A 19,093-nucleotide genomic window follows, 5' to 3' on the forward strand; every position below is an offset into this window, starting at 1 on the left:
TGCTCCATCTGCCGATCTTAGCAGAAAATGGATGTAAACACAAACTTAATGTAATTTTTACAGAAAGACTGTGTACCTCATCTGTGACATAACTGCATGTGGAAACGCACTATGGGGCTCGTCTGGGATCATGCCATTAGGCCAATGAGCAGCTGTGTTGTGTACTTGCAGTGTTGTGTACTTGCTGTCTTGTTCAGCCTTACAATGTTTGTGGTGTTATGTTGACATCTGCTGGTGGGATTTGACCTCAATAATCTGTTATCTGTCACCTGGACAAAGGCATACATCATATTCCTTTGTTAGAGCTGAAATCTCTAACAAAGGAGATACAAGAACCTTCCTTCCACTTTCGTTGTGACTTTTCCAATCAAAGCAACACAATTTTTTTTACACTTTGTTACTATTTATAGGGATTTTCTCAGTCACTGTATGCAGAGTTCTTTAGTAGGAATAGCTCGGCCTAGAGAACCACAGTAGAGACACACAGTATGTCTTTTTGTATACATTATGTACAAAATAGTGGTTGAGGTTTGTGCTGTTAATTTTGTTATTTAATTATTAGTTAATTTTCTGTCAAACAAAATATTGGACTAATTAAAAATCCTACCTTATGACAGTGTGTGACAAGGAACAACATTGAACCATCGTTCATGGCAATTTATTGGATAATCTGCAAAATGCATAACATCCTTTTGTTGTCCCATGTGTTATTAGCCTACCTGCCTGGGGCAACACAATTGCAATCCTGTCTCCTTCAAAATGGTACTTCTCCTTCTAATTTCCTTTTTCTCTCTGTCTCTGCTTCCTCTGTCACCTGTTTTATCTCCCTCTCCTCTCATCAAATTATATTAATGGTCCCTCACCGCTGTTCCTTTCCCAAAAAATGTGCTGCACCTGTCAAGCAACCTCACCTATTGGCCTACACAGTTTTAGATTGCAAATTGACTTGAATGTGATATCATCATGGGCAGCAAGTAAACTCTCTGTATATCTGCATTAATATTGGCTCCAAAAAAAATATTTAAGACGAATGGGGTTGTTTGTTTGGGTTGTTTGTCACTTTCTGTCTTCTCCTTTTAGAAATCTTATCCAGTCCATCGTCATTTCGGACAACTTGGGGTTCAATGTCTTGCCCACAGACACTTCAGCATCTGTACTTCCTAAGCCACAGCTACACAAATATAAGAAACAAGTTGTAATTAAAAAGTAAACTAATTTGCTGAGTACATTTGAAACATTCTATTGTTGTTGCTCATGGGGGGGGGGGGTGATCCAATAATAAGTCATTAATTTTGTTTGTTCAGTTCTGAGGGAGATAAAGCTAAATGTTTCAACTCGCGGAGTTATTTTACAGATAACAAACAGATTATTCCTCTGTTTGGGATCCTGTCCTTGTTTAGAATTTATTCAAAATATGACATTTATATGGAAACTACTCGTTTCAAGGTTTCCAAACATCTGCACCAGTACAGGCACCAGTACACGACATGACTAAGAGGATTTTGTTTTTCCAAACTGCTGCTTACTGTAGGTATATGTGACAGAGGTACATAGAGAATCAGACACTTTGTTTCTCAAAACCAGGACAAGGGCTAAATGCCTGGTCACGCCAGAATATAGAACATTACAATAACAAACCTTTGCTGGGAAGTAAATTCCTTCCAATGGAATCACTGCAATCGCTGATGATGAAGGACATTGTTTTGTGTTTAGTACATTTGAATGAACCAGGTTTGACAAGCGAATTTATTACACTGTCTAATTGCAGGCTGACTTAATTAATTGAGGTACCCTTAATTGAGGATGACTGTGATGTGGCTGAAAGTCATCAAATGGTACTTCATTTGTGATTTGCTTGGAACTGTTGGGACTCTATAAATTTTAAGGTCTTGACCTTTTATGTAAAGTGCCTTGAGATAATGTATATTATGATTTGGCGCTATCCAAATAAAATTGAATTGAATTTGTCTCTTTTGATTCTACATAACTGAGTTACATTACTGAGTTACATCGTCACCAAGCTCGGAGACCTTGGGCTCAACATCGCCCTCTGTGATTAGATCCTGAACTTCCTGACGGGCAGACCACAGGCGGTGCGGATAGGCAGCACCACATCCTCCACCCTGACTCTCAACACCGGTGGCTGCGTGCTCACTCCTCTCCTGTACTCCCTGTTCACGCATGACTGCGTGGCCATCCAAAGCTCCAACACCATCATAAAATTTGCTGATGACACGACTGTCATAGGCCTGATCACCGGCGACAATGAGAAGGCCTACAGAGAGGAGGTCAGAAAAAAAGTCACCCGTAAGAAAATGACTTTAGTCAAAGTCTTAAAGTAGCTAATATTGCATGTACTTAAGTATCAAAAGTATCTGGTGTTGAAATGTACTTAAGTATCAAAGTACAAGTAACAAATTAAAAATGCAAAGTGCTTTTTATAGTAGGCCTTTACAGACACAAAACAACCAAAGAATGTTCTCTTCAGGCTTTATTTCAACTGACTGAAAAATTATATCAAAAATATACATATACTGTATAATTTTACAAATTTTGAACCCCAGATGCTGTGTCACAAATAGTAATGGACTAGTGCATCTGAACTTCTACGGACAACAAAGAACCAACACAACAGAATAAACAAGTGCCTCTTGTGTCTGCCTAAGAACACTAATAGACCAGAGAATAACCACAAAAAAATTTAACATGGACCTTTCACTTTCTAATCAGTAGCAGGAATGATACACAATGCCCCTTATGATAACTCAGCAAAAGGAAACAAGTTCTAGGCACACAAAATAGGATAGTTTTCCTCTTTTGTTAACAACCTGCACAGTGCTAGTACAGAGAAGAAAAAAATCACTGGACACAGTCTAGCTTTGCTGCAGGCCAAATTTCAGACAGAATAATAAAGACTGCACTGAACCGAGCTCCTGCATGAGCACCTGGATAATTCTAAAGGGAATAAATGGAATGGGAACGTGCTCGCGTTGATTAAGTCCCTGCCCTTTGTACACACATCGCTACTACCCATTGGATGGTTTAGTGAGGTCCTCGGATCGGCCCTGCCAGAGTTGGTCACGGCCCTGGCGGAGCGCCGAGAAGACGATCAATCTTGACTATCTAGAGGAAGTAAAAGTCGTAACAAGGTTTCTGAAGGTGAACCTGCGGAGGGATAATTACCGGTACAGCCTGCTCGACCCCGGTCAACCAAGGCAGCCCGACCAACCTCCGGATGCTTAGGCTCTCGTGCTGCCCCCCTGACTGCAAACACGCTGCCGGGCCTGCGCATCTCCCGAAGCAGGGGGCACGCGAGTGAGCGAGAGAGAGGTGCGCCGCGCGTAAAAGCTTGCGTTGCTCCAACCGCCGCCGCTCAAGTAACGAGCCAGTTTTGAGAAAATAAGGAGTAGAAAGTACAGAAATTTGTGTTCAAATGTAGCTAGTAAAAGTAAAAAGTCGTCAGGAAAATAAATACTCAAGTAAAGTACAGATATGTGAAAAAGTACAGTAACGAGGTATTTGTACTTCGTTACTTCCCACCACTGGGTGCCAGGACAACAACCTCCATCTCAACATCAGCAAAACAAAGGAGCTGATCGTGGACTACAGGAAGAGACAAGGAGTAGAACACGCCCCCCTGTCCATCAACGGGACTACGGTGGAGAGAGTCAGCAGCTTCAGGTTCCTCAGTGTTCGAATCAGTGATGACCTGACCTGGACTCACCACACAGACTCCATCAGGAAGACGGCCAGACAGAGGCTCTTCTTTCTCTGCAGGCTGGGGAGGCTCAACATGGATTCCAGGATTCTCTGCAATTTCTACAGGTGCACCATAGAGAGTATCTGACTGGCTGCATCGCTGCCTGGTATGGCAGCTGAACCGCCCTGAACCGTAAGGCTTTATAGAGGGTGGTGAGGTCTGCTCAGCACATCACCAGGACGGAGCTGCCATCCATGGTGGACCTCTACTCCCAGCGGTGTAGGAAGAAGGCCAACCGGATCATTAAAGACCCCTATCCCCCCAGCCATAAACTGTTGTGCCTGCTGCCATCTGTTTTGCCATAAGACTTTTAAACTCCTCCAATCTGCCATAATTCCACTAACTCTGCACCTTAGCATATTTGCAAAATTTGTTTCTTTAGGTATATATTTTATACATTTTTTTTATTTTTTGGATATTCTATTCTGTATTTATTTTATTAGATATTGTTTTGCTTGTGTAATATTCTGAGCATTTCTAGACGAGAGCCTGTGACCCAAGCATTTAATTGCCAGCGAATGCTAAATGTAATTGTTGTGCATATGACAATAAACTCTTGAATATTTGCCATAGGGTTGCTGTGGCTGAGTGATAGAGCGGTCGTCATCCAACCAGAAGGTCGACGTCTCAAATCCCAGCCCATGCCGAAGTGCATCAGGGTGTGCTGTGTTGTAAGGTTGAGGTTGGTTGACACGGTTTGGTTTTGCATTATGCATTTGCAAAGTGCATGAAGGAATTAAATGTCACATTTTGTTGATGCATGTATCCTGTTGCTAGTAGGTGGTGTTTTGATTATTATCTATTCTATTCAATTCAATTTTATTTGTATCGCGCCAAATCATAATATACATTATCTCAAGGCACTTTACAATGAAGGTCAATTCTTAGATGTTGAATTTTGGTATAGAAAAAAAACAAAATAATCTTGTTTCATAATCTTAATGAAGAGTACTGGAGACTTAGATACTGGAAGTGTACGAGATTGAGGCTTAAGTAGATTTATGCAGATTGGACAATGTATAGTCAAATTAGTGGAACTTCCTGTTTCATGGTGATATGGCCACAGGCATGCTGTTAAAGGAAAAAAAATTGCGCTGACTAAATTTGAAGTTGATGTGATTAATTCTGTAGAAGAGGTTTGTTAAAGTACAAGGTCATGGAAATGACAGAAACTGAGCAGAAATTGTACATTAAATTGCGCAAAGGTGTGCTGTTTTACGTTACAGCATATGAATTTCAGGCCAGGAGCCTGTACTACAAAGCAAGGTTACTGGCTTATCAGGGTAAGTTCAGGGGTAACTTTGGGATTTTGGGAGTAACTTTGTGGTTAACCGGGAGGTTAGGTTCATGTGATCAATTTCAGATCAAGATCATCATGATCAATAATACTGTATCTGTTCACTTCACAGGTGGTACGTCGTTTTAAGTGTTCTAAAGATACTTGGTGTATACTTTCATATGTGTAGTGTCAGGTCTACACACAGAACGTATCCTTCTATAGGATTGATGCCATTAAAGCCCCATGAGAACATAAGGGGGGATTACAACATCATCATTATCATCATCATCATCATCAATCATTTCACAGCATCATTGTTCAGGTATTTGATCATATTATATTTTAACACAATTATTTTATTTTGTCCTTAAACATTGGATTATTTTTAATGTAATAAATTACCGAAATTACACATGAGATGTTTGGTTTTGCTAAAAACCTAATAGTTTCCCCCTGAACTGTACATATGACATCTGAACTACATACACTTATTTTAAACTACATAATACAGCTATGACTTACTGTCATTTCTGCCTGTAACATCATAATGTGGTAATAACTGCGTGGATGATTTTATGATATAACCCTGTGCATCTGCACTTTTCACACTGTTTTAGATGCTCTGCTAAAATACAGTAAAAAAATAGATATTTCTAATAAAAATGTCATTCAATTGATTCTTGTGTGCAGGTGTTTATGTCTATTAACTGTCTTTGACATGTAAGACCTACAGTAAACATTTAGACTGGACACTTGTTAACACTGAATATGGTTCAGTTTTTGTTCTGCATTAGTGAATTTTGTACTCTTTGTTCTCCTTGTATGACCTTTGACGTTTTTAATTCATATTTGCAAAGATCAAAACAGAGGTGAAAGTTTTTACAGGTACGTTTTTATCAAGACCGATTACTGAAAAAGGAGCTTCATACATGTGCACACTTGTGAAATATGCATTATATAAATATGTACCTTTGATATTTTCCTTTTGTTCAGCACATTTAATCAACAGAGCTTTGGGTATCTGTATGAGATCTGTGTTAACTGTGTTTTGAAAAATGTGTAAATGTAAAAATGTATATGAACCCAATAAAAAAGTGTGATGAAGGTGATGATGAAGATCAAGTGGATCCAGTTTCATCAATTGTAATTTAGCAATTTAAAAAACCTTTAAAAAGTATTCATTCAGATCACATCCTAAATTTGCTGCAGGTGAATTATCCTCTGTGGTTGCAGCTAAAAGTTTTGTTAGAATCAAGAAAGTACTTTATAGAACAACATCATACACAGACAGTTTAAGTGCCTCAGTGCTTTAGAGACAATACTGTATCTGAATTCATTATCAGTGAGTAACGAGTCACTTTCAGAAATTGAGTGCATGTGTAGACTATAATCCAAGTATCCTTAGTGTTTTCACATAATTAACGTTCAGTTACATGTCATCATATTACAAATAAATTCTAGACACGTGACAGTGAAAATCACATCTCTTATGAATATACTCAGTCAGTAATGTGTTTTATTTAAACCTCCTGACTTTGTTCACAGTAACAGTTTCACATTTCACTGTTAAAGTTTCTTTAATCTAAATTTTCATACATGTTGGGCCGAAATTTTGTAGGGGACACTATCAAGCCTTTTTGACACAACCTAGAGCCACGGACACACCGTTCAACGAGACCTCACGAAGTGTAAAACATTTCAAGGTGAAGGTGTTGAAGGTGTTTAGAGTACACTGACAATATGCAGCTGTCAGATTAATCGTCTAGGAGGAGTTTGTTAAAGTACAATGCATGGAAATGCAAAAAAACAAGGGTTAGGTAATGGGTCCATGAGGCTTTTTTGTAAGTCTGGACATAGTACTGATGTTAATACATGTTACTTAATCGTGCCACCATGGCTGCTTCATTGCAATTTTGTAGGGGGCGCTATTGATCCATTTTGCACACATATCCATACCCATATGCAAGACCCAAATACTACTACTAGTACAATGGCCCTGGTTGGAAGAACAGACGAGTTCAAGCCGGAAAACCAGCAATGGTCGTCGTACATTGAACGGCTGGAACAGTACTTAGAAGCTAATGACATAGACGAAGACAAGCAGGTAGCCACAGCTACAGTTACTCTTAGAGCTTATAATTGGGGTCACATTCCTGTTTTGGGGCAGATTGCAGCAAATGAGGGACAAACTGAGGTTTTGCCCCACTTCTAGTTGTTAAAGGAAAGGGCCAGACTGGCAGCAGATAAAGTATCTACATGGCAGCAGATAAAGTATCTACATGAGCAAGTGTAAAACACTTAAGGCTGTGCTGGAGAAATACTCAGAGGTGTTCAAAGAGGAGTTGGGGACTCTTAAGGACATTAAAACCTCAAAAATAGTTAAATAGTTAGAGAAGAGGGACAAGTCACTCCGCCTATGTGGAGATTATAAAGTATCAGCAAATCAGGCAGTGGAAACAGACACCTACCCCTTGCCACGTTTAGAAGAGCTGTTAGCAACCCTCAGTGGAGGTAAAGTCTTCTCCAAAATAGACTTAGCAGCAGCTTATAAGACAGTGTTACTGGATGATGACTCCAAGCAATACACCACCATCAACACCCACCGGGAGTTTACAACAGACTCCCTTTTGGGATTAGCTCTGCACCCCCTATATTCCAGATAATTATGGAGACCTTGATGAAAGACCTACCAGTGGTTGTTTTTCTGGATGACCTGCTCATTATGGGACGCTCGGAGGAGGAGCACCTCCAGAACCTACAGAACGTCCTGCAACGCCTCCAGGAAAATGGACTGCGAGTGAAACGCTCCAAGTGGGAGTTTGGTAAAACTCAAATAGAGTACCTGGGCCACGTATTGGATGAGCATGGGATACACCCTTCAAAGGACAAGGTCTGGGCCATTCAGCAGGCTCCTGCTCCTACCAATGTCAAGGAGCTCCAGGCTTTCTTGGGACTTATAAATTATTATGGAAGATTTTTACCACAACAGAGCAAAGTCTTGGCGCCACTGTACAGACTGCTAAAGGGACAGGGAACATGGAAATGGACTGCTTTTGCTAAGTGTAAATAACTGTTGATTAGTGACCAGGTGTTAGCCTACTTTGACCCAAGTCTACCGCTCACCTTAGCATGTGATGCCTCTGCATAGGGCATTGGTGCAGTCATCTAGCACACTATGCCTAATGGGGAGGATCGACGAGCTGCTTATGCTTCCCAAACTCTGTCCCTGGCAGAGAAAAAATATTCTCAAATAGAAAAGGAAGCCCTAAGACTGATATATTGTCTTAAGAAATTTCACCAGTACTTGTGGGATAGACACATTAACTTGGTCACTGACTGACTGATTCTTACACAAAGTGGTTAGAAGTGTTTCACATGTCACGAATCACTTCTCAAGCTACCATTACTAGGCTGAAGAGTCTGTTCGCCTCTTATGGTCTACCAGAACAAATTGTGACAGACAACACTACCACATTTACATCGGAGGAGTTTCAGACTTTTGTCAAGCAGAATGGAATTCGGCACACCACAAGTGCCCCGGGACATCCATCCACAAATGGTCTGGCAGAGAGATATGTTCAAACATTTAAGGAGGTATGAAAAAACTTGCTGACGCCACTTCAAACATTGAGGACAAAATCTCACTATTCCTGTTGCAGTATTGGACGAAGCCTAACTGCACAACTGGACAGTCCCCAGCAGATCTGTTTTTACACAGACATGTCCGAACAAGGCTGGATTTTCTCAAATGGTGATGGTTTGAGACGGCAACGGCGACGAAAACTACGACCCAGTGGGTGATGCTTCTGCAGATTCGTCATCCTTGGACGAAGAAGAAGAAGAAGGACAAGACCACAGCGACACCACCACCACCACCACCGGACTCGTGGAAAGAGAGACCTTCCCGTCAAGAAATAACATGGTCCTCGAGGGCGTACGGCCGAGAGGAGGGCCACTGCTCCTCCTCCTCCTCCTCCTCCTCCTCCTCCTCCTCCTCTCCCTCCTCCTCTGCTGCGGCTCAAAGCAGGGTCCCCCGGGGCCCCACGATCCACACGACGTCCCGCACCGGTGACCTAGCCTCGACGTTCTGCCTGTTCATCATGCCTACCATAGAGAACATCATCCTGGAGATGACGAATCGGGAGGGTCGTCGAAAATACGGCGACGAATGGAAAGGGATGGACGAGACCGACCTGCGCGCCTACGTAGGGCTGCTGATCTTAGCGGGCATGTACAAGTCCCGGGGCGAGGCCGCCGCCAGCCTGTGGGACGCCGAGAGTGGCCGGGCGATATTTCGTGCCACGATGCCCTTAAAACTCTTCCACACGTACTCCAGACTGCTGCGCTTCGACGGCCGCGAGACGAGACGAGCCACGGACAAATTGGCGTGAGGTCTGGGACGCGTGGGTGTCGCGGCTACCGCACCTCTACAACCCGGGGCCCGAAGTGACCGTGGACGAGCAACTGGTTCCGTTCAGAGGTTAGTCTTTTTTTTATTTTTTATATTATTATTATGTTATGTTATGTTATGTTATGTAGATAGCGGCTGCTAGTCCTTGTCCTCATCTCATCTCCTCCTGTTTTTCTCCCTAGGCCGGTGTCCGTTCCATCAAGCTACGCTTGGAAGATGCAAGTGTACACCGGAAAGCCCAGCGGCGGACGCCCAGAACGGAACCAGGGGTTGCGGGTAGTGCTCGATGTAACGGAGGGACTGCACGGTCGTAACGTCACGTGCGACAATTACTTCACCTCCTACGAACTCGCGTGGCAGCTCCTGGAGAGGAAGCTCACCGTGGTCGGCACAGTTTGGAAGAACAAGCCCGAGCTCCCGACCGGGCTGCTCGCGGTCAAGGGAAGAGAGGTGTTCTCATCCAAGTTCGCATTCACGCCCACCGCCACTCTGGTGTCCTACATCCCAAAGAAAAATAGGAACGTGGTGCTCCTGAGCACACGAGGCCGACGTCAGGGACCGCGAGGACAGGAAACCGGTCATCGTCCTGGAACGTACAGCTGCAGGAGGATGACCGCGCGCTGGCCCCTGGTCGTCTTTCACAACATTCTCGACGTCTCTTCCTACAACGCCTTTGTGATATGGAGAGAGATCAACCCAGACTGGAAGCCGGGCAAGCGGAACAAGCGGAGGGTGTTCCTAGAGCAGCTGGGAAAGGCTCTCGTGACTCCGTTCATCGCACGAAGGGAGCGCATCCCCTGCACGGAAGCGTCCGCCGCGGTTGTGAAGGCTGTAAAAGCCGCCGCCGCCGCCGCCGCACAGAGAGCTCTTGACTATGACGCTCGACCCGAGCGCCGGGCCTCCTCCATAGCCCTAGCAGCAGCCCCGCTCGGGGTGAGTAAGAGGAAGATGTGTCAGATATGCCCCAGGAAAAAGGACTGTAAAACTCACACCGTGTGCCGCGGGTGTAACAATTACATCTACAAGGGCTGCTCACTTGTCTATTGCCCTACGTGTGCGTCCTAATATGGGGTGGGCTATGTGAGGGGGCCAACAGCCGGGGGAAGCAGGGACAACACAAGGGTTATGCTTATTAACACCTTCTCTAAAATCTTTAATTACAAAATAGGCTGTCAGAGTTGTTTCACCTTAACTACACTCCATTGTTAAAAACAGTAGAAAATGACATCTGGCGCTGGATGAATCTACCTCTCACCCTAGGACATAGGACAAATTGCAACTGTCAAAATGATAATACTTCCACACAAATCTATTAACTCTCTCATTTCACATTTCTATTGGAAAAATAATAAAGCCAAAACCAAACTATCCATTCTACAAAATAGCAAATCTCTGATTGGGCTTGTCGCCCCAAACTTCCACTTCTACTATTTTGCACATAAATTACAATACCTTCCTAATGGATCCATCAAACCAACCACAATATCGCTTGGATAGACCTGGAACAATATTTTTGTAAAAACATTTCACTCTCAACCTTTCCTAAGCACAATTGTCAAACAACATCCCTGCTTTAAAAATACCGCCATCTTAACAACTCTGACAGCCTGGTGGAAAGTCATTAAGATATTCCAACATCCAAAACAAATACAAGAACAGCATGCTAATCTCTCTAACTATCGACTAGATCCTATTCCTACAAAGTTACTTAAAGAAATCTGCCTCTAATAAATATTACTTTACTGAATACAATTATTATCATTATCATCAGTATATGTACCACAGTCCTTTAAACTAGCTGTAATCAAACCCCTTTTCAAAATCCCACCCTGGACCCAGAGGTTTTAGCCAACTACAGACCGATATCCAACCTCCCCTTCCTGTCTAAAATCCTTGAAAAGGTTGTATCCAATCAGCTGTGTGAATTTCTCCAGGAAAGTAATGTATATGAAGACTTTCAGTCGGGGTTTAGAGCTCAGTTTAGAGACAGCCTTGGCTAAAGTCACTAATGACCTTTTAATAGCTTCAAAACAAGGGTTTGTGTCTGTCCTCATCCTGTTAGACAAGGACAGACACGAATGCTACACATAGCATATACTGTATATTCGATATATATTCGACATTAGTGTTGAATCCTAAGGTGCAGCATTCAACACTATTGATCATAAAATGTTATTACAGAGACTAAAAGATTTAATTGGCATTAAAGGAACCACCCTAACCCTAGTTTAAATCCTATTTTTCAGATCGATTCCAACCAGAACTTCCACAGGGTTCTGTGCTTGGCCCAATTTTATTCCCATTATATATGCTTCCACTAGGAAACATTATCAGGACACACTCTGTAAATGTCCACTACTACACGGATGACACCCAGTTATTCTGTACCCATCAATAAACCAAGAATAGTGTAAACAATTAACTAAACTTCAAGCATGTCTCAAGGACATAAAAACCTGGAAGACCAGCAATTTTCTCTTATTAAACTCATATAAAACAGAGGTTCTAATACTTGGTCCTAAACACCTTAGAGATACATTATCTAATGATACAGCTGCGCTAGATGACATTGCCATTGCTTGAAACAGTCAGGGATTTGGGATTCAACTTTGATCCTGATTTTTCGTTTAATTCTCACTTAAAACTAATTTCTAGGACCGCCTTCTTTCACTTACGTAACATCTCAAAAATCAGACATGTACTGTCTCAAAAAGATGCAGAAAAACTAGTCCATGCCTTTGTTACATCCAGACTTGATTATTGTAATTCCTTATTATTAGGCTCCAGCAGTAAGTCGTTAAAGACTCTGCAGCTTGTCCAAAATGCTGCAGCACGTGTCCTGACAAGAACCAGCAAAAGAGACCATATTTCTCCTGTATTAGCTTCACTACACTGGCTTCAGGTTAAATTTAGAATAGAATTCAACATTCTCCTCCTCACCTACAAGGCCCTTAATAATATGGCACAATCATAGCATAAAGAGCTCATAGTACCATTTCACCCCACTATAGCACTCCCAGAATTCAGGCTTACTTGTCGTCCCTAAAGTCTCTAAAAGTAGAGTAGGAGCCAGAGCTTTCAGCTATCAAGCTCTTCTCCTGTGGAATCATCTCCCTCTTTCAGTTCGGGAGGCAGACACCATCTGTACGTTTAAGAGTAGGCTTAAAACCTTCCTTTACGATAAAGCTTATAGTTAGAGTCGGTCCAGGCTTGTCTTGGACCTGCTCTATAGGTCTAGAATGTCGGGGGACACATGACACATGGAGCAATAAATCTCTTCCTCTTGTGCCAGGTGTTTGAATTGCATTTATTTGCTCAAACAACATAACATTTATTCTCAATAATTACAAAATTGGTTGATTAACCGGTTGCTTCAGGATTTTTGTGACAATGGTTTAATGCCATATTTACAGCCTTTGCCAGGTGGCGTCAAAGTATGCTGGCTGCCTCTGCAGATGAGGATGTTCCATTGAGATGTAATCTGGCCCATCCTTTGTGCCTTCTGTTTTTAATATTAAAATTAAATTGCTGTCTGCTGTATCACTCTTTCTTTGAGGTTATGGTGTACACACACAGATACATAAAAAGATTTTTCAATTTGTTCCCCAAAGCCTCCAACTTTGAAGTCCAGTCGTGAATTAATTATTAGATCATTATTAGATCCACAAAATGCAGATACGCATCATCATTTGACCTATTTCCCCACAGTCTATAAATGTGCTGAGTGTGTGTGTGGTGTGACTGTCAGAGTGACTAAGAGATGGGATGCAGTCAAACAATGCAGAGAATTTGGTTACTGAAGAGGGAGGGTCTATGTGCAACCTGCTAGGCCACACACACACACACACACACACACACTTCACAGCATACACCATTGTTTAGTGAAATCTGTCTGGCCTGTATTGTAATGTGATGGTATTGTTGCTGGTATTGTTTAAGCCAGTCAGTTTGTTCTAAGTTCCTGTGTATCTTAATGGCCATTATTCTGCTGGAGGCCAGGCCATGTCAGATCGATCGAAGCATAGGAGAAACAAAGAGATAGCCCAGCTTGGCTTGAACCATGGTTTAATGGGCTGAGAAAAAAAAGAAAGATGATTAGTATGAGAAAAGCGGAACGCTTGAGCTGGATGTGTAGCGACATCATATGGTTGAGAAGTGACACAGAAAGAGTGATAAATACAAAGACCTAGGATATCTGCGTAATAATATCTAATTGGAAGGACTTTTCAAAGACCTCAAAAAAATATTTATCAACAGAAAATATTATTATTAACTTTTTTAAATAGGCTATAACAGCAGGAATGACAGAAGAAAATTGGTTCTAAGCATGGTGGATTGTTTAGGATTTTTAGACATTGGGTAAAACAAAATTGTAATCCTTTGTGTCAGTCCAAATCTTCCACTATAACTGTATCCAGAGCACTTAACGTTCACCACTTTGTGAAATAGCAGCCACCACACCAGCTACCACAGTAACCCAAGGGTGGTCAATGAGTTGACACAATTTATTTATATGTACAAACCAACCACTTAAATCTCATTGAAATATAAAACATGTTTAGCTGCTGTACACCAGCAGAGTCAAATTTGAATTTGTGACAATTTAATTTGATTTGTGGCTCTCAGTGGTTAAACAAATGCTCAGGGAGGAATCAAGTGGATTTGCAAGGCACCAAGATGAAGTTGGCTACATGAAAAACCTAAAAATGGACATTATGCTAACTGATGATGTCCCAGTAGCCAAAACATATAATGTCAGACCTCGGCCATTGTATGAGGAGGTAAAGAACCACATCCAGGAATTGCTGAATAAAGGGTTCATCCGCATATCCACCTCCCCATATGCATATGCAGTGGTTTCCATGAGAAAATGAGATGGAAGCCTAAGATTATGCATTGACTACAGGGGGCTTAATGAAAAGACAATTCCAGATAGGCACCCTATACGACACATTCAGGAGCTACTTGATGGTCTAAGTGGGAATGCTTGGTTCAGTGTACTGGATCAAGGCAAAGCTAGGACTCCAGGAAATTTACAGCCTTCACAACCCCATGGGGGCTGTACGAATGGAACAGAATTCCATTTGGCTCCAAAACGCACCCTCAGCTTTCCAGCGTAGTATGGAAGAGAGCCAAGAAGGTCTCAGGGACAAAATATGCATCCCATACTTACACGATGTCTTAGTCTACAGCAAAACATTCACACAGAAAATGAGGTGCGCTATCTTGGAAAAGTGATCTCAGCTGAAGGCTACAGGATGGACAATAAAGAGGTAGCTGCAGTACAGGCACTAAAAACAAAACCCCTACAAACATCAAAGAGCTGCGTAGACTTCTTGGTTTCCTAGGTTACTATAGAAACTACGTGCAATATTTCTCTCGTCATGCAAAAGGCCTGTATGACCTACTCTCAGCAAATATAATACCATGTCCAGAGGTATTATTATTACAACTCCCCTCACATCAGAAAATAGTGTGGACAGACAATCACCAGAAAGCCTTGAAATATCTAGTTGATGTACTGACTAACCCACCATTAATGGCTTATCCCAGGTTTGAGAATCCTTTCAATCTGCATGTTTAGAAGAGGGACTTGGAGCAGTCCTGTATCAAAGACAGGAAGGCAAACTCAGAGTTAATGGGTACGGCTAACGAACATTTACACCAGCAGAAAAAAACTATCGATTGCATTCAGGGAAGCTGGAGTTTCTAGCACTCAAGTTACAGTCAGGTTTAGAGACTATTTGTTTCATGCTCCCTCTGTTACAGTATACAGGGATAACAACCCTGTTACTTATGTTCTGAGCACAGCTAGACTGAACACAACCGGACAGCGCTGGGTGTCCGAGCTGGCTGACTTCAACATAATGCTGAAGTACTGTCCAGGAAAGACAAATACAGATGCAGACTTCCTGTCCCGCACACCTGTGAGTATGGACTTGTATATGACTGAGTGCACAGAGCAGTCCCACTCTGACGTGTTAGCAGCGATATTCAGTGCAGTTGAAACACAAAAGCAGCATGAAGTGGAGTGGACTGGATCTCAGCCATGACCTGCACCACACATGTTCAGGAGGTAGCTGCAGATAACCAGCCTGACATAAAAGTAACACAGCAAGAGCTACTGCAGGCGCAGTTGCAAGACACTGCCATATCCTATGTACTCCAACTGAAAAAGTCTGGAGAAAAACCAGACCAAAGTTTCAACGATTTTGCTTTGAAATTTGGCTTCCCTGATGAAATACACCATGATCAAGTCGGAGAAATATGCTCAAAAATGGCAGCAGCAAATGAAAAAAGCATATGACAATGCATCCAAAACCAGTGGTGGGAAGTAACGAAGTACAAATACCTCGTTACTGTACTTAAGTCGATTTTTCACATATCTGTACTTTACTTGAGTATTTATTTTCCTGACGACTTTTTACTTTTACTCGCTACATTTGAACACAAATTTCTGTACTTTCTACTCCTTATCTTCTCAAAACTGGCTCGTTACTTGAGCGGCGGAGGTTGGAGCAACGCAAGCTTTTACGCGCGGCGCACCTCTCTCTCGCTCACTCGCGTTCCCCCTGCCTCGGGGGGCAGCACGAGAGCCTAAGCATCCGGAGGTTGGTCGGGCTGCCTTGGTCGACCGGGGTTGAGCAGGCTGTACCGGTAATTATCCCTCCGCAGGTTCACCTTCAGAAACCTTGTTACGAGTATTACTTCCTCTAGATCAGGGGTATTCAACTAAAATTTAAAGAGGTCCAGCTAGAGAAAATTTCTTGAAGCAAAGGTCCGGAAGATCATAATGTCTAACTATTTAGTGTGATATATATTTAAGTAGCCTAGTAGTTGTATCAACATCTGCATGTACTAAATACCTGACTGTCAAATCAAATGAATTCAGTACGATTCAAAAACTTTTTGACAATATTTATTGTCACGTAACATAGAACTGAACATACATGTATGATTGCAGATATGTATAATGTTATCTCATTAACTAAATAAAAGTAGGGCTGTATTTCAAAATAAGAGAAAATAAATTGTGAGACAGGAGGTTTTGAGTGAGGAGGAATAGGGAAAAGAGAGGAGCTGGGTTTCTGCATTTGAGGACAGAATAGGCATTGGCTTCATTTTTATGGTGATACCTTACCCACAAGGAATTCCAGAGTACAGTGAGAGTGAAGGGCCATAATGACTGAGCAGAGGGCTTTTTTTAAACTCTTGGGTGGACTACTATTCCCCTGTTCCTCGGCCATCCTGGTGGGTTTTCTTTTTGCAGTTCCTGAGTTACATTTTTGCATTTTGAAGGGAGGACCTTTACTGACTTTTTCGTTTTTTTGTGGACATTTTTAAATGGACTGATCAAGCTGCCTTAGGATTTTTTTCCCTTGTTGGATTTACCTTATGGACATTTAAGTGGACATTCATTATTTTCTGTGAACTTAGGGTTCTTAATAAATTGGTGTGTTGGCATACATTTGAGTTTCTGTTTAATATGTTACAGATAGCTGGTCCAAAATGTTCTCACTTAACCAGGCCTTGATAAATAGCATCACAACAGCTCCTGAATCATTAGAGTAACTAGACTTAAAACTGATTGTTACAATACATATATATTAATCAATTGATTTAGCTTTCATCTATTACTGAGCACTGTTGTGAAGCTGTGTGTGTGAGAGTGTGTGTGTGAGGAATGATTACACTGAAATGACTGTAAATCCTTCTCAGGTTTTATTGAGTTCCATTAATCATATACTTTGTTCCTCAGGTCACCAGGAACAAATGAATATTGATCCTTAAACAAGTTCACAGAGGACTGTTATATGTTTGCTCAGGTCTTGTCAGGTCAGCTAAATCCACCACATACAGTATTCTTAGTATAGTTAGACATTATGATCTTCCGGACCTTTGCTTCAAGACATTTTCTCTAACTGGACCTCTTTAAATTTTAGTTGAATACCCCTGTTGAATACCCCTGTCCTAAGCCCTTTACACCTGTGAACTGGGAGTAGAAATCACCTGTGAGAGTGATTACAGCAGGAAACTACACAGAACAGCCAAATGACAGCACATGTGCTAGGATTCAGTGCAAAACCATCTAAAATACATCTTTTGTGTGAGTCATAGTCATATGTCGGTCATGAATTTGCCTCAAAGAGCTAGCTGTTTTACATGAAAAAGACATGTCAGTCTCTGATTGAAAAGTTATAAAATCAAATGTAAAATGTGATTGTGTGGATGCTGCTTCAGTAAATGGCTGAAAGAAACAAAGACACACAGAAAATGACTCTCTTTGGCTTACTAGTTTGAGTTAAAATACTACACTAAATACACATGCATAATAGTGCTAGATTTTGACACGAACATTTTTAAACCAAACATAACATAAATGACAAATTATATTGAATTATTTGAGTGATATACATGCACACATACCAATCATATGTCATAATATTGCTAAATTCTTAATTTTAAAAGCCGCTAGTGGTAGTAAATGAAGAGCCATTTGGAAACCATAATAGCCGGCACACTTAAAAGAGTCAGAATTCCCATCACTACAACTAAACATGCAGAGTGAAAGTAGAATCAACAGATTTGATGCTGAATTCCGCCTGCCTACATACTAAGATGGTACAATCTTTGTGGATGCTTTAACAGGCCACCAACAGGTGTGAGATTCTGACATTTGCATGCTAGCATTAGCATGCTAGTGATTTTTTTTGCATGATAATCCCATATTTTGACCTAGGTGGGGGTAGGGGTAGGGAGAAGGGGTAATATGGGATTGGACCATAGTGGGTCAAACAGCAATGCACACAGCTCTACAATAAAGACGTGTTCAGACAGATTCTCTGCTCAGACACGTTCTCATCCCCAACAAATCCTCCTGAGGATTCAGGAGAGGGGCAGTGCAGCAGGCAGAGGCAGGATATGACGTGACTTTTTTTATCAATATGCAACTGTGGTGTCACGAATAAAGTGTATACCCAATGCTTTTTGATTCATTTTATGAAAAACAAGCAAAAACAAGCAATAAAACGAAATTGATTAATCATAGATTCCCAACTCCACAACAAATAAACCAGGTAGGATGAACACAAAGTTTTCTAACTTCACTCTGCACATAGACTGTAAGCTATATAAAACACCCTGCACATAACATCCAGTACACAAACACTAAAAAGTGATAGAATATTGTAGGCCAAAACCACAAGCCACATGTTGTAACTGGAGAAATAGAAGAAAGGAGAGAGACAGTCATGAGAAGGAGGGTGTGGGGTGGGATGTGGGGGTTGTTTCGGGTTTAGGGAGTGGAGAAAGAGGTGAGAACAAAAATAGAAGTCAAGGGTCACTGGGGTTGTGGGTGTGGCTGTAAGAGGATGGAGAGTAGTAAAAGTAAAGCAGTGGAGGGTTGAGAGAAGGGATTTTTTCAGTCATGTTTCTTTCTCAGCTACTAGATTTATTGGCTGTCAAGGATTAGACAGAGAGGTCAGAGGTCACCCCCCTCATGCCCTGACCTACCATTTACTGCTGGGTTCAACTGCAGGAAAGAAGGGGAAGCCAGGACTCCTTCACACACTTTATAAAAAACATTCAACCCTGGGGGACATAACCAAATAACAGTCAGTAGTAATGTTAGTAACAATAATAG

Source organism: Hippoglossus stenolepis, chromosome 5, assembly GCF_022539355.2.
Source record: "Hippoglossus stenolepis isolate QCI-W04-F060 chromosome 5, HSTE1.2, whole genome shotgun sequence".
NCBI classification, from domain to species: Eukaryota; Metazoa; Chordata; class Actinopteri; order Pleuronectiformes; family Pleuronectidae; genus Hippoglossus; species Hippoglossus stenolepis.